We start from the raw sequence: 12,809 nt of genomic DNA on the forward strand, positions 1-12,809 counted from the left end.
TTCAGGGGTTTCGCTTGACATTTGACGAGTGTCAAACACTCCTAAAGTTGTTTGTGTTTGGCCGAAATAGCTCTGTTGGGAGATCGTTAGACTGAAGATCTAAAGGTCCCTGGTTTGATCCCGGGTTTCGGCAACATAATTTTTCTTCACTGTTTACATTTTAAGGAGAAAATGAACAAAGCACATGGGCTGATGACTTAAAGAAAATGAAAAAAGGCCTAAAAATCTTAACTATCTACAGAAAATAAAATGTTGAAAAGATGAGAAATGGGAGCTTTTCCTTTTGAGCAAATTATTATTTTTTTTTAATTTTTCCTCTATTTTGTTTATTTCCATTTCACTAAGCTGTAAGAGGATTTAATGGGAACCGGATAGCTGATACAGGCATCATGTATCAGACACTAGCTGAATGATTTCAGCCATGTATGTTTGACTATGAAATGCTGCGGTGTATATGAATTCTTTGTGAGAAGTAATTTCTAAAATGGGGTCACTTTGGGGGGGGTTTCTGCTGTTTTGGTACGTTTGGTACTCTGAATATTTTACCGCAAACTATTCTTGCAAAATCTGCATTCCAAAACCCGAATAGTGCTCTTATTTTCAAAGCCCTGCTGTGTGGCCAAATGGTAGTTTCTGAAGAAATATGATGCATCACCGCATTTTGTGAGAAATCTAACATTTCTAACATCCTAACAAAATAAAAGGAGGTTTGAAAATTAATGCTGACAAAAAGTACACACATGAAAAATGCTATTTATTAATGTTTTTGTGTGTTGCGACAAGTTGGTTCAAGGGTATAAGCAGTCAAAGAATAAAAATGACTAATATTTCAAAATTTTTTAGCAAACTTTAGATATTTTCACAGAAAAAAACTAAAAGTTTATTGACCTAAATTTACAGTTAATGTAAAGTACAATGTGTCACAAAAAACACTTTCAGAATTACGGGGATATGTAGAAGCATTCCAGAGTTATTACTGCATAAAGTGATACATGTCATATTTTTTAACAAATGGGGCTTGGCCTTTTAGCTCAAAATAGGCTTGATAACTAATAGTTTAAACAAATGTATAGAAATAAAAACTGTAATATTAATTATTTTAAAATAATTTTCAATGACAATTGATGGTCATATTTCTGCTGACTAATTTGGAAAGAGTTAAGGTACAAAATCCGCAAGTAGTCAGGATGGTAGAGCGGTCTAAGGCGCTACGTTCAGGTTGCAGTCTCTCTTGGAGGCGTGGGTTCAAATTCCACTTCTGACATCACCTTTTCGTTTCATGAAACTATACAGATTCCCTTCAGTTATTGATTAGATGGGGCTCAAACCAAACTTAGCAATGGGCCTTAAAAAACCTGATCCCAAAGTTATGACTACCTGGGAGTTTTTGGGGTGAATCTGAAATTGTCATCTATAAACGGAACTCTAGGATTGTGAAATAGGTTTTATGTGCATATGTTAGCTGTCTTGGCACCATAAAAATACTATGGGGAGGATTATTTCACCTCTTTGTGTTCTCTTTCCCTATTAGGTCGGAGATTCCACATCCTATGGGGTTGTTCTGGGAGATTTCTATAAACTGAATTGCAGGTAAGTCTAATTTCATATTTGTTTACCTCATTCCTCAATAGACCATAACAGTAATTAATAAACAAAAGCTGAAAAAGTAGGTAATCATAGATTAAAAAGTCTGAAATGCGCATGCGATACGGACATCTAAGTTTCAGCACATTTTGGGACAAACGTTTTCACATTGAAAGTTAACAATCATTAAAATATTTTCTCTAAATTTTTGTCTCCTTTTTTGCTCCAATTATTTGCATCTAATATCAAATAAAACTTGATGTAACATTATGCATGCACATTGTGTTTTATGTGCAACCATCACCTGTCTCATAAACACAGGGTTAGAATGAACGTGATGAATAGAGTCAAATTGGAAATGTAAAAAAATCTGTCAAAATTGCATTTTTTTTCTACTCATTCACAAAGAGTTAATGAAAGTTATTAAACATGTACAGCAAAATGGCAGGCGTTTCAAATAGAAATCATGCTGCAAAAACTAGTCAAAGCAAAAATAAAAATATACATTTTCAGGGGTTTCGCTTGACATTTGCCGAGTGTCAAACACTCCTAATGTTGTTTGCGTTTGGCCGAAATAGCTCAGTTGGGAGAGCGTAAGCCTGAAGATCTAAGGGTCCCTGGTTCTAACTAAAAACTAAAAGTTTTTTTACCTAAATTTACATTTAATGTAAAGCACAATGTGTCACAAAAAACACTTTCAGAATTACGGGGATATGTAGAAGCATTCCAGAGTTATTACTGCATAAAGTGATACATGTCATATTTTTTTAACAAATGGGGCTTGGCCTTTTAGCTCAAAATAGGCTTGATAACTAATAGTTTAAACAAATGTATAGAAATAAAAACTGTAATATTAATTATTTTAAAATAATTTTCAATGACAATTGATGGTCATATTTCTGCTGACTAATTTGGAAAGAGTTAAGGTACAAAAACCACAAGAAGTCAGGATGGCCGAGCGGTCTAAGGCGCTGCGTTCAGGTCGCAGTCTCTCTTGGAGGCGTGGGTTCAAATCCCACTTCTGACATCACCTTTTCGTTTCATGAAACTATACAGATTCCCTTCAGTTATTGATTAGATGGGGCTCAAACCAAACTTAGCAATGGGCCTTAAAAAACCTGATCCCAAAGTTATGACTACCTGGGAGTTTTTGGGGTGAATCTGAAATTGTCATCTATAAACGGAACTCTAGGATTGTGAAATAGGTTTTATGTGCATATGTTAGCTGTCTTGGCACCATAAAAATACTATGGGGCGGTGAATGGGGAGGATTATTTCACCTCTTTGTGTTCTCTTTCCCTATTAGGTCGGAGATTCCACATCCTATGGGGTTGTTCTGGGAGATTTCTATAAACTGAATTGCAGGTAAGTCTAATTTCATATTTGTTTACCTCATTCCTCAATAGACCATAACAGTACTTAATAAACAAAAGCTGAAAAAGTAGGTAATCATAGATTAAAAAGTCTGAAATGCGCATGCGATACTGACATCTAAGTTTCAGCACATTTTGGGACAAACGTTTTCAAATTGAAAGTTAACAATCATTAAAATATTTTCTCTAAATTTTTGTCTCCATTTTTGCTCCAATTATTTGCATCTAATATCAAATAAAACTTGATGTAACATTATGCATGCACATTGTGTTTTATGTGCAACCATCACCTGTCTCATAAACACAGGGTTAGAATGAACGTGATGAATAGAGTCAAATTGGAAATGTAAAAAAATCTGTCAAAATTGCATTTTTTTTCTACTCATTCACAAAGAGTTAATGAAAATTATTAAACATGTACAACAAAATGGCAGGAGTTTCAAATAGAAATCATGCTGCAAAAACTAGTCAAAGCAAAAATAAAAATATACATTTTCAGGGGTTTCGCTTGACATTTGCCGAGTGTCAAACACTCCTAAAGTTGTTTGTGTTTGGCCGAAATAGCTCAGTTGGGAGAGCGTTAGACTAAAGATCTAAAGGTCCCTGGTTCGATCCCGGGTTTTGGCAACATAATTTTTCTTCACTGTTTACATTTTAAGGAGAAAATGAACAAAGCACATGGGCTGATGACTTAAAAAAAAGGAAAAAAGGCCTAAAAATCTTAACTATCTACAGAAAATAAAATGTTGAAAAGATGAGAAATGGGAGCTTTTCCTTTTGAGCAAATTATTATTTTTTTTTAATTTTTCCTCTATTTTGTTTATTTCCATTTTACTAAGCTGTAAGAGGATTTAATGGGAACCGGATAGCTGATACAGGCATCATGTATCAGACACTAGCTGAATGATTTCAGCCATGTATGTTTGACTATGAAATGCTGTGGTGTATATGAATTTATTGTGAGAAGTAATTTCTAAAATGGGATCACTTTGGGGGGGGAGGGTTCTGCTGTTTTGGTATGTTTGGTACTCTGAAAATTTTACCGCAAACTATTCTTGCAAAATCTGCATTCCTAAACCCGAATAGTGCTCTCATTTTCAAAGCCCTGCTGTGTGGCCAAATGGTAGTTTCTGAAGAAATATGATGCATCACCGCATTTTGTGAGAAATCTAACATTTCTAACATCCTAAAAAAATAAAAGGAGGTTTGAAAATTAATGCTGACAAAAAGTACACACATGAAAAATGCTATTTATTAATGTTTTTGTGTGTTGCGACAAGTTGGTTTAAGGGTATAAGCAGTCAAAGAATAAAAATGACTAATATTTCAAAATTTTAAGCAAACTTTAGATATTTTCACAGAAAAAAACTAAAAGTTTTTTTACCTAAATTTACAGTTAATGTAAAGTACAATGTGTCACAAAAAACACTTTCAGAATTACGGGGATATGTAGAAGCATTCCAGAGTTATTACTGCATAAAGTGATACATGTCATATTTTTTTAACAAATGGGGCTTGGCCTTTTAGCTCAAAATAGGCTTGATAACTAATAGTTTAAACAAATGTATAGAAATAAAAACTGTAATATTAATTATTTTAAAATAATTTTCAATGACAAGTGATGGTCATATTTCTGCTGACTAATTTGGAAAGAGTTAAGGTACAAAATCTACAAGAAGTTAGGATGGCCGAGCGGTCTAAGGCGCTGCGTTCAGGTCGCAGTCTCTCTTGGAGGCGTGGGTTCAAATCCCACTTCTGACATCACCTTTTCGTTTCATGAAACTATACAGATTCCCTTCAGTTATTGATTAGATGGGGCTCAAACCAAACTTAGCAATGGGCCTTAAAAAACCTGATCCCAAAGTTATGACTTCTGGGGAGAATGGTGCCGACTCGGGGGAGGAAGAGGAGTGTCGGAAGGGAGGTGTTGAGGGTGGTGTAGGGGTGCGAGGCTGTCTGGTGGAGGCGTGGTAGGCCGCTGTGTCATTACTGCGTCTGTAATGTATTCAAATATTACCGCTACCCTCTTATGTCCCTTATGCAGTTGAAAAACTGTAATCAATGATTGTTAACTTACGTGACGTCCCGGGCTCTGGGCTCCCGCTGTTGGTGGATGCTGTGGTGCTTCTGGCAATGGCAGGTACCTGTTGCCGCCGCTGTCTCTCTACACATAAAGTTAACAAACGCAATCTTTAAATACACATGTAGAGTGCTGCAGATCAAAGCTAACAATATACTGAAACATAAAATTTATATAACACTTCACAGGGGTGCGAGGGTGCATGGTCGCAACAGATGGTGGAGGCGTGTTAGGCCGCTGGGTCATTACTGCGTCTGTAATGTCTTCAAATATTTCAGCTACCCTGTTATGTCCCGTGTGATGTTAAAAAAAATGCAATCAATGATTGTGAACTTACGTGATGTCCCGGACTGTGGGCTGCCACTGGTGTCTGAAGATGTGGTACTGGTGTCAATGGTGGGTCTCACTTGCCGCCGCCGCTGTCTCTCTACACCTAAAGTAAAGAATCACAATGTTTACACACAAATGTTGAGTGCTGCAGATCAAAGCTTACAATATACTGAAACATAAAATAGAGATCACACTTTACAGGGGTGCGATACTCTGACATGTCTGTGGGCTCTGGTGTTCAATGGTCTTCCTGTCTTTGGAAAACGTATCATTTCATCAGTAGGCCACCCTCCTCCGATAATATTTTTGGTCAATTGAGAAACTAAAAATTACGGACATCTTAATAATTTCAAGATGGTGGTTGAGATTAGGGAACCCGACAAGTTTTCTCACGGACAACGCATATTCTGCTTGGAAAATAACTACATTTTTAAAAAACGGGGCATGTGTTTTAATGCATTTGAGGTGAAGTTGGCAACCATGAGAGCAAGCCTCCCTCACAAACCCCCCCCCTCCTGACAGCGTGCATCTCCCAATCCCCCCATACTAGTACTTGCCTCGCCTTGCCTCCGCACGCAACTCAGCAAACATTTGTGGCGTTTTATAGCGGAGGTCAGCCCATTTTTTACGCAGTTGAAGCTGACTGCGGCAGACGCCAAACCTCCTCTCCATCATTCTGGCTATGTGGCCAAGCACTTCCCGCTTGTGGATGTGTGGGTGGGCAGGGCGGCTTTCCTGACCCTCATAATCCAGGGCATCCATCTGACTAATAAAAAAAAGGAGCTCTGGCTGCCCCAGAGGAGCAGAACGCAATCTCGCCGCCATTTTAGATGGAATGACCCTGAACAGCAACGCCCACAGGAGGAGCTTGACTACGCCGTCCTGCCGCCAGATCGGCTTCGTAATAGCGTTGCAGTTTATGGACAGCGTCACATTTGTGACGCATGAGCGGTACGGAATGAACGCACAGAGTAAAAGCCGTTCGAAGGATGGTTATATAACGCCGGAGCGTCACGTAATGTACGCTCGTGGTCTATGACGGCGTGATGACATTACAGCGTTCCGGCGTGCCTGCGCTAGCTTGTTTTGGATCCCTGACATCCTGATAATGGCTGCCAGTCGCCGTGATCCTCCTATGGGCATCCCAGAGCTCAAGTTCCTTATTGGAACAATGGATAGGATGCAGTATGAAACAACAGGGCTGGTGCTGCACCGCAACCAGCACAAGGACGAAGTTGTCCGTGTGGTGTCTGAGGGCCTCAGGAAGCGGTTTGGGATAACTCGCAGTAAGGCCCAGATTGTGAAAAAATGGGGCGATCTGAAGTCCAAAAGCCCAGAGCGCCTGCAGGAGCTTCGCAAGGAGATTCGCAGAGGTCAGTACGCAGGTACCCAAAATTTGGGCACGCAGAAGGGTTAATTGGGTGATTCATGGGAATGGGGGGTACGCTGCATGGATTTGCATAGGCCTTTGGGCCAGTATGAATGTTGCAGAGCCACAAAGTGTCACAGCTATGTGGCAGTTTGAACGTTGCAGAGCCACAAAGTGTCACAGCTATGTGGCAGTTTGAACGTTGCAGAGCCACTATGTGTCACATCTATGGGACAGTTTGAACGTTGCAGAGCCACTATGTGCCACATCTATGGGACAGTTTGAACATTGCAGAGCCACTATGTGCCACATCTATGGGTCAGTTTGAACGTTGCAGAACCACTATGTGTCACAGCTATGGGGCAGTTTGAACGGTGAAGAGCACTATGTGGCACAGCTTTCTGCTGACCAAACTTTTTTTTTTCCTTCACAGAGGCCAAGAGACAGCGCCGCCGCCACAAGGCTTCCCACACGGCCTCTTCTGTCCCAGTGCCCTCCGGGTCAACAACAGATCCTAGTAGGTTCATACAATAATGTGATGAGGATTTGGTGGCAGGTCCCCTAGATCCCCCCCCCCCACCTGCAGTCACTGTTGACATTTATGTTTAAAAATTGTTATTTTTTTCCCTTCACAGAGGCAAAAACACAGCGTCGCAGCCACGAGGCTTCCCACACGGCCTCTTCTGTCCCAGTGCCCTCCGGGTCAACAACAGATCCTAGTAGGTTCATACAATAATGTGATGAGGATTTGGTGGCAGGTCCCCTCGATCCCCCCCTCCCCCACCTGCAGTCACTGTTGCCATTTATGTTTAAAAATTTTTATTTTTTTCCCTTCACAGAGGCAAAAATACAGCGTCGCAGCCACGAGGCTTCCCACACGGCCTCTTCTGTCCCAGTGCCCTCCGGGTCAACAACAGATCCTAGTAGGTTCATACAATAATGTGATGAGGATTTGGTGGCAGGTCCCCTCGACCCCCCCCCACCTGCAGTCACTGTTGCCATTTATGTTTAAAAATTTTTATTTTTTTCCCTTCACAGAGGCAAAAACACAGCGTCGCAGCCACGAGGCTTCCCTCACGGCCTCTTCTGTCCCAGTGCCCTCCGGGTCAACAACAGATCCTAGTAGGTTCATACAATAATGTGATGAGGATTTGGTGGCAGGTCCCCTCGATCCCCCCCTCCCCCACCTGCAGTCACTGTTGCCATTTATGTTTAAAAATTTTTATTTTTTTCCCTTCACAGAGGCAAAAATACAGCGTCGCAGCCACGAGGCTTCCCACACGGCCTCTTCTGTCCCAGTGCCCTCCGGGTCAACAACAGATCCTAGTAGGTTCATACAATAATGTGATGAGGATTTGGTGGCAGGTCCCCTCGACCCCCCCCCACCTGCAGTCACTGTTGCCATTTATGTTTAAAAATTTTTATTTTTTTCCCTTCACAGAGGCAAAAACACAGCGTCGCAGCCACGAGGCTTCCCACCCCGCCTCCGATGTCCGTGCGCCCTCAGGGTCAACGGCTCAACACCCTAGTAGGTTCACACAATAATGTGATGAGGATTTGGTGGCAGGTCCCCTCTTCCCTCTTCTAAAACATTATTTATTTATGAATGCTGACAGCACCTTTTTTTCCATTAAAAGAGGCAAAGAAACAGCGCCGCCACCCCGAGGCATCCCAGTCACCGCAGTACTGTCCCCCTGATGCTCTTCCGGGCTTCTCTCTTTCGGAGAATATGTCCCCAGACGAGGTCTTGCCACGTAAGTTTTCCCTACACGTTAAAGATTGTCACTCACTGCCTCTCTCTATGTAACCCTGTACAGCAAGGGCCGTTTCAGAGCCTTCCGCCGCCTCAGATGTTTCATTCATCCTGTACGCTATTATGGGGATGTGATCACAGCCCACTATCAGGATAATACTGTGGTATTAATGTTAGGTTTTTATGCTTTGTCACCAACAGCAGCCGGCAGTGTGACCATCCTGGATGTAAAAGCCAGGATTGAAAGGCTGTGCGAGACTCTGGCGCACATTCACAAGCAGCAGAATCTGGCAATCGTAGAGTTGCAGAAGATAAAGGACATGTGCCACCAGTTGTAGGGGGGACAATACTAAATAGTATTACTGGTTTTAAAAATGTTATGTTGTTAAATTAAAAAAAATTATTTAAACTAATATTCATTTTGTCTTTGTTTTAGTTAAGTTTACATTAGTTTGTTACGTTAATTTGTGCCCTCATACAGTGCTGTGATCGAGACACACCAATCAAAAAGTAGTGATAGAATTTCTAACAAAAGCTTTTATTTGAAACATTATTTCAAAAAGACAATATAATAAAAAGGAATGTAAAAGAAGTGAGGCAATCACATATTATGATACGACGATTGTTCCGGCTGATAACTTTGGTGCCTGATGGGCGAAGCCATATGTGAAGGTATTGGCGTGTAGGAGTTATTAGGGGGTGGCTGGCCGAACTGGGAAACGTGAGCATTGTGTCGCATCGATGTCTGACACTGTGACCAACCATTGTAATTTGATGGCTCTGTCCGCTGTATTGGCCGGGAAGAGACCAAACAAGTGTTCTTGTCCAAATCGCCATCTGTACCCTTGTTTACTGCTTCCATAATCAGACGCTCTGCTAGTGTTCTTTGGTTCTCGTCCATTTTGGCCAGTTTGTCAACCACATAGTGTCCAAACCCCTGCAACGCAGGGCTAACATTGCTTGTCAACACCTTCTTTGCTAGGCTCAATAGTTCATGCGAGGCGTCTGAGGTGGCTTTCCGTTTTCTTGGACCTTGCCTCGATTGAGTCCTGGCAGGTGCAGCCTCCACTAAATCAGTTGTCGTGCAGTCCTGTGAACAGTCCAGTGTACTGTCCTGCGCACTGTCATCCTGGGGGGGAAAAAAAAAAAGTTATGAACCCGGCAACAAAAAGTTGTACCACCATAACCGCATCCAAACTATATATTCGTAGTAGGTAAAAAAAGGTTATAATATATTTTAAGCTTAGTAATATTCTTTAACCCTCCCTTTTATTTAATACTTTGAACTACACTGTTCTGACTGCTAGGGGAACCTGATGAATATTTTATAGTCTAAATAGTCTCAACAAGAGTACATCGGCAGCTTGAAGCGATACTATTTTCTATATTGCTTAGATGGTATGGTTTAGAAATATCGCCATTTCATACATATTAAGTTCCCCATATAATACTTTACTGCGACAGGGTTACTTATATGTACATGTTTTTGTAATAACTTCAAACTGATGTGATAATCAGAAGTATAAAACATAAAATGCAGAGAAAATTTAGGTAATTATAGGACACATTGGTGAACTTTCGTCCAAAGAGCTACTTACTTGTAGCCCTTGTGACTCCTGCTCGGCGTGGTTCTCCGAAACTATTTGTTCCACAGGTGCCAACAAGCGAAGACATGTGGAAGTCCGTGGCACCTCTTGGTCCCTCAGAAAATTAAGATGTTCAAAATACCAAAGTTTTGGCACATAAACATCTTCAGTGGAAGCTCCGGACCTTGTAGTCTGAAGAACCTTGTTCAGCTCCTTCCTCCACACCGTGCGGAGCGCCTGGATTTTCTTTTTAATAACTGCTTCGTTTGCTGCCTCTTCTGGTGCATGACGATTGTAAAGCTCAATGAGCTTTAAGTAACCCTCCCTCCTCTTTTCCCTGTTACAATAGTCTGCAGATTTGATTTTCCAGAGGCAGGGAAAAGACTGGTAAATCTCGATGAAATCCCTGATGAACTCCACACGATTTGACATCTGAAAAATAATTATAAAAAAAAATTACACGGTTGACAAAGAGTCCTTTAAACAATACTTGTGCCAGTGTGCCAAACGCTTAACAACAGCAGCCACACAAAGCGCTCATGCCTACCATCGCTTGTTCCATCTGCCACGCCATAGGCCACCATAACCCAAAACAGTGTACCGCCCGCTTCCCTACAGCAGCCACACAAAGAGCTCATGGTGACCATACATTGTACCATCTGCCACGCTGTAGCTCACCAGACACAACCGGTCATAACCAGTCACAACAGCGTACCATCCGCATCGCTTCAGCGGCGGAACAAAGCGGTCATGCCGACCAAACTGCGTTCCATCTACCACGCTGTAGCCCACCAGTCACGACCAGTCACAAACAGTCACAACAGCGTACCATCCGCATCGCTTGTTCCATCTGCCACGCCATAGGCCACCATAACCCAAAACAGTGTACCGCCCGCTTCCCTACAGCAGCCACACAAAGAGCTCATGGTGACCATACATTGTACCATCTGCCACGCTGTAGCTCACCAGACACAACCGGTCATAACCAGTCACAACAGCGTACCATCCGCATCGCTTCAGCGGCGGAACGAAGCGGTCATGCCGACCAAACTGCGTTCCATCTACCACGCTGTAGCCCACCAGTCACGACCAGTCACAAACAGTCACAACAGCGTACCATCTGCCACATTGTAGCCCTCCAGTCACAACAGTGTACCATCCGCTTCGCTTCAGCGGTGGAACGAAGCACTCATGCCAACCATACAGCGTTCCATCCACCACGCCCAAGCGGTTTACATACCTCGAAGCAGCGGTGCAAAGCGTGGTATATTCAGCGCAGTACAAAATTCCGATGTCCAGGTCCACCAAGTGTCCAAGTACGAAGTGAAGAAAGGAAATTTTGAAAGCAGTGAGGTGGCATTGGGAACAATAGCGCTCAGGTGACAAAATTTTCAACCAATTGTGTGCACAGAACCTTTGGCCTATCAGCACACTAGCTAGTAGCACAACACGCCCCTAGTGAACAACGTCACGCACAGATTATGCAAAATTTGCTCTGAATCGTCTTGTGTGACACGACCGTACGACTGTCCCATACGACTTCTACATCGCAAATACTTCATGATTTTATCACTTCAGCGCCGTGCATCGTGTAGTGTGACCGCAGTCTACGATGTTTGAAACGATAATTAAGCGACGATGCAACGTCACAAATCGTGCCGTCATAGCGATGAAAATTGCACTGTGTGACGGTACCCTAAGGCTCTGCGTTCAGGTCGCAGTCTCTCTTGGAGGCGTGGGTTCAAATCCCACTTCTGACATCACCTTTTCGTTTCATGAAACTATACAGATTCCCTTCAGTTATTGATTAGATGGGGCTCAAACCAAACTTAGCAATGGGCCTTAAAAAACCTGATCCCAAAGTTATGACTACCTGGGAGTTTTTGGGGTGAATCTGAAATTGTCATCTATAAACGGAACTCTAGGATTGTGAAATAGGTTTTATGTGCATATGTTAGCTGTCTTGGCCCCATAAAAATACTATGGGCGGTGAATGGGGAGGATTATTTCACCTCTTTGTGTTCTCTTTCCCTATTAGGTCGGAGATTCCACATCCTATGGGGCTGTTCTGGGAGATTTCTATAAACTGAATTGCAGGTAAGTCTAATTTCATATTTGTTTACCTCATTCCTCAATAGACCATAACAGTACTTAATAAACAAAAGCTGAAAAAGTAGGTAATCATAGATTAAAAAGTCTGAAATGCGCATGCGATACTGACATCTAAGTTTCAGCACATTTTGGGACAAACGTTTTCACATTGAAAGTTAACAATCATTAAAATATTTTCTCTAAATTTTTGTCTCCTTTTTTGCTCCAATTATTTGCATCTAATATCAAATAAAACTTGATGTAACATTATGCATGCACATTGTGTTTTATGTGCAACCATCACCTGTCTCATAAACACAGGGTTAGAATGAACTTGATGAATAGAGTCAAATTGGAAATGTAAAAAAATCTGTCAAAATTGCATTTTTTTTCTACTCATTCACAAAGAGTTAATGAAAGTTATTAAACATGTACAACAAAATGGCAGGAGTTTCAAATAGAAATCATGCTGCAAAAACTAGTCAAAGCAAAAACAAAAATATACATTTTCAGGGGTTTCGCTTGACATTTGCCGAGTGTCAAACACTCCTAAAGTTGTTTGTGTTTGGCAGAAATAGCTCAGTTGGGAGAGCGTTAGACTGAAGATCTAAAAGTCCCTGGGTTTCGGCAACATAATTTTTCT

At 41.6% G+C, this 12,809-nt stretch overlaps 3 non-coding genes across 3 annotated transcripts; all 3 read left to right on the plus strand.

Annotated features, from left to right (window-relative positions):
• The first annotated feature begins 2,528 nt into the window (after positions 1–2,528).
• On the plus strand, positions 2,529–2,611 carry TRNAL-CAG (transfer RNA leucine (anticodon CAG)). Its single transcript has one exon. It is a non-coding gene; the product is annotated as a tRNA-Leu (tRNA).
• Positions 2,612–3,511: 900 nt separating this feature from the next.
• TRNAF-AAA (transfer RNA phenylalanine (anticodon AAA)) lies at positions 3,512–3,584 on the plus strand. The gene has a single exon. It is a non-coding gene; the product is annotated as a tRNA-Phe (tRNA).
• Positions 3,585–4,635: 1,051 nt separating this feature from the next.
• Positions 4,636–4,718, plus strand: TRNAL-CAG (transfer RNA leucine (anticodon CAG)). The gene has a single exon. It is a non-coding gene; the product is annotated as a tRNA-Leu (tRNA).
• The last annotated feature ends 8,091 nt before the right edge of the window (positions 4,719–12,809 follow it).

This window comes from Ranitomeya imitator, chromosome 10 (genome assembly GCF_032444005.1).
Source record: "Ranitomeya imitator isolate aRanImi1 chromosome 10, aRanImi1.pri, whole genome shotgun sequence".
In the NCBI taxonomy this organism is placed as follows: Eukaryota; Metazoa; Chordata; class Amphibia; order Anura; family Dendrobatidae; genus Ranitomeya; species Ranitomeya imitator.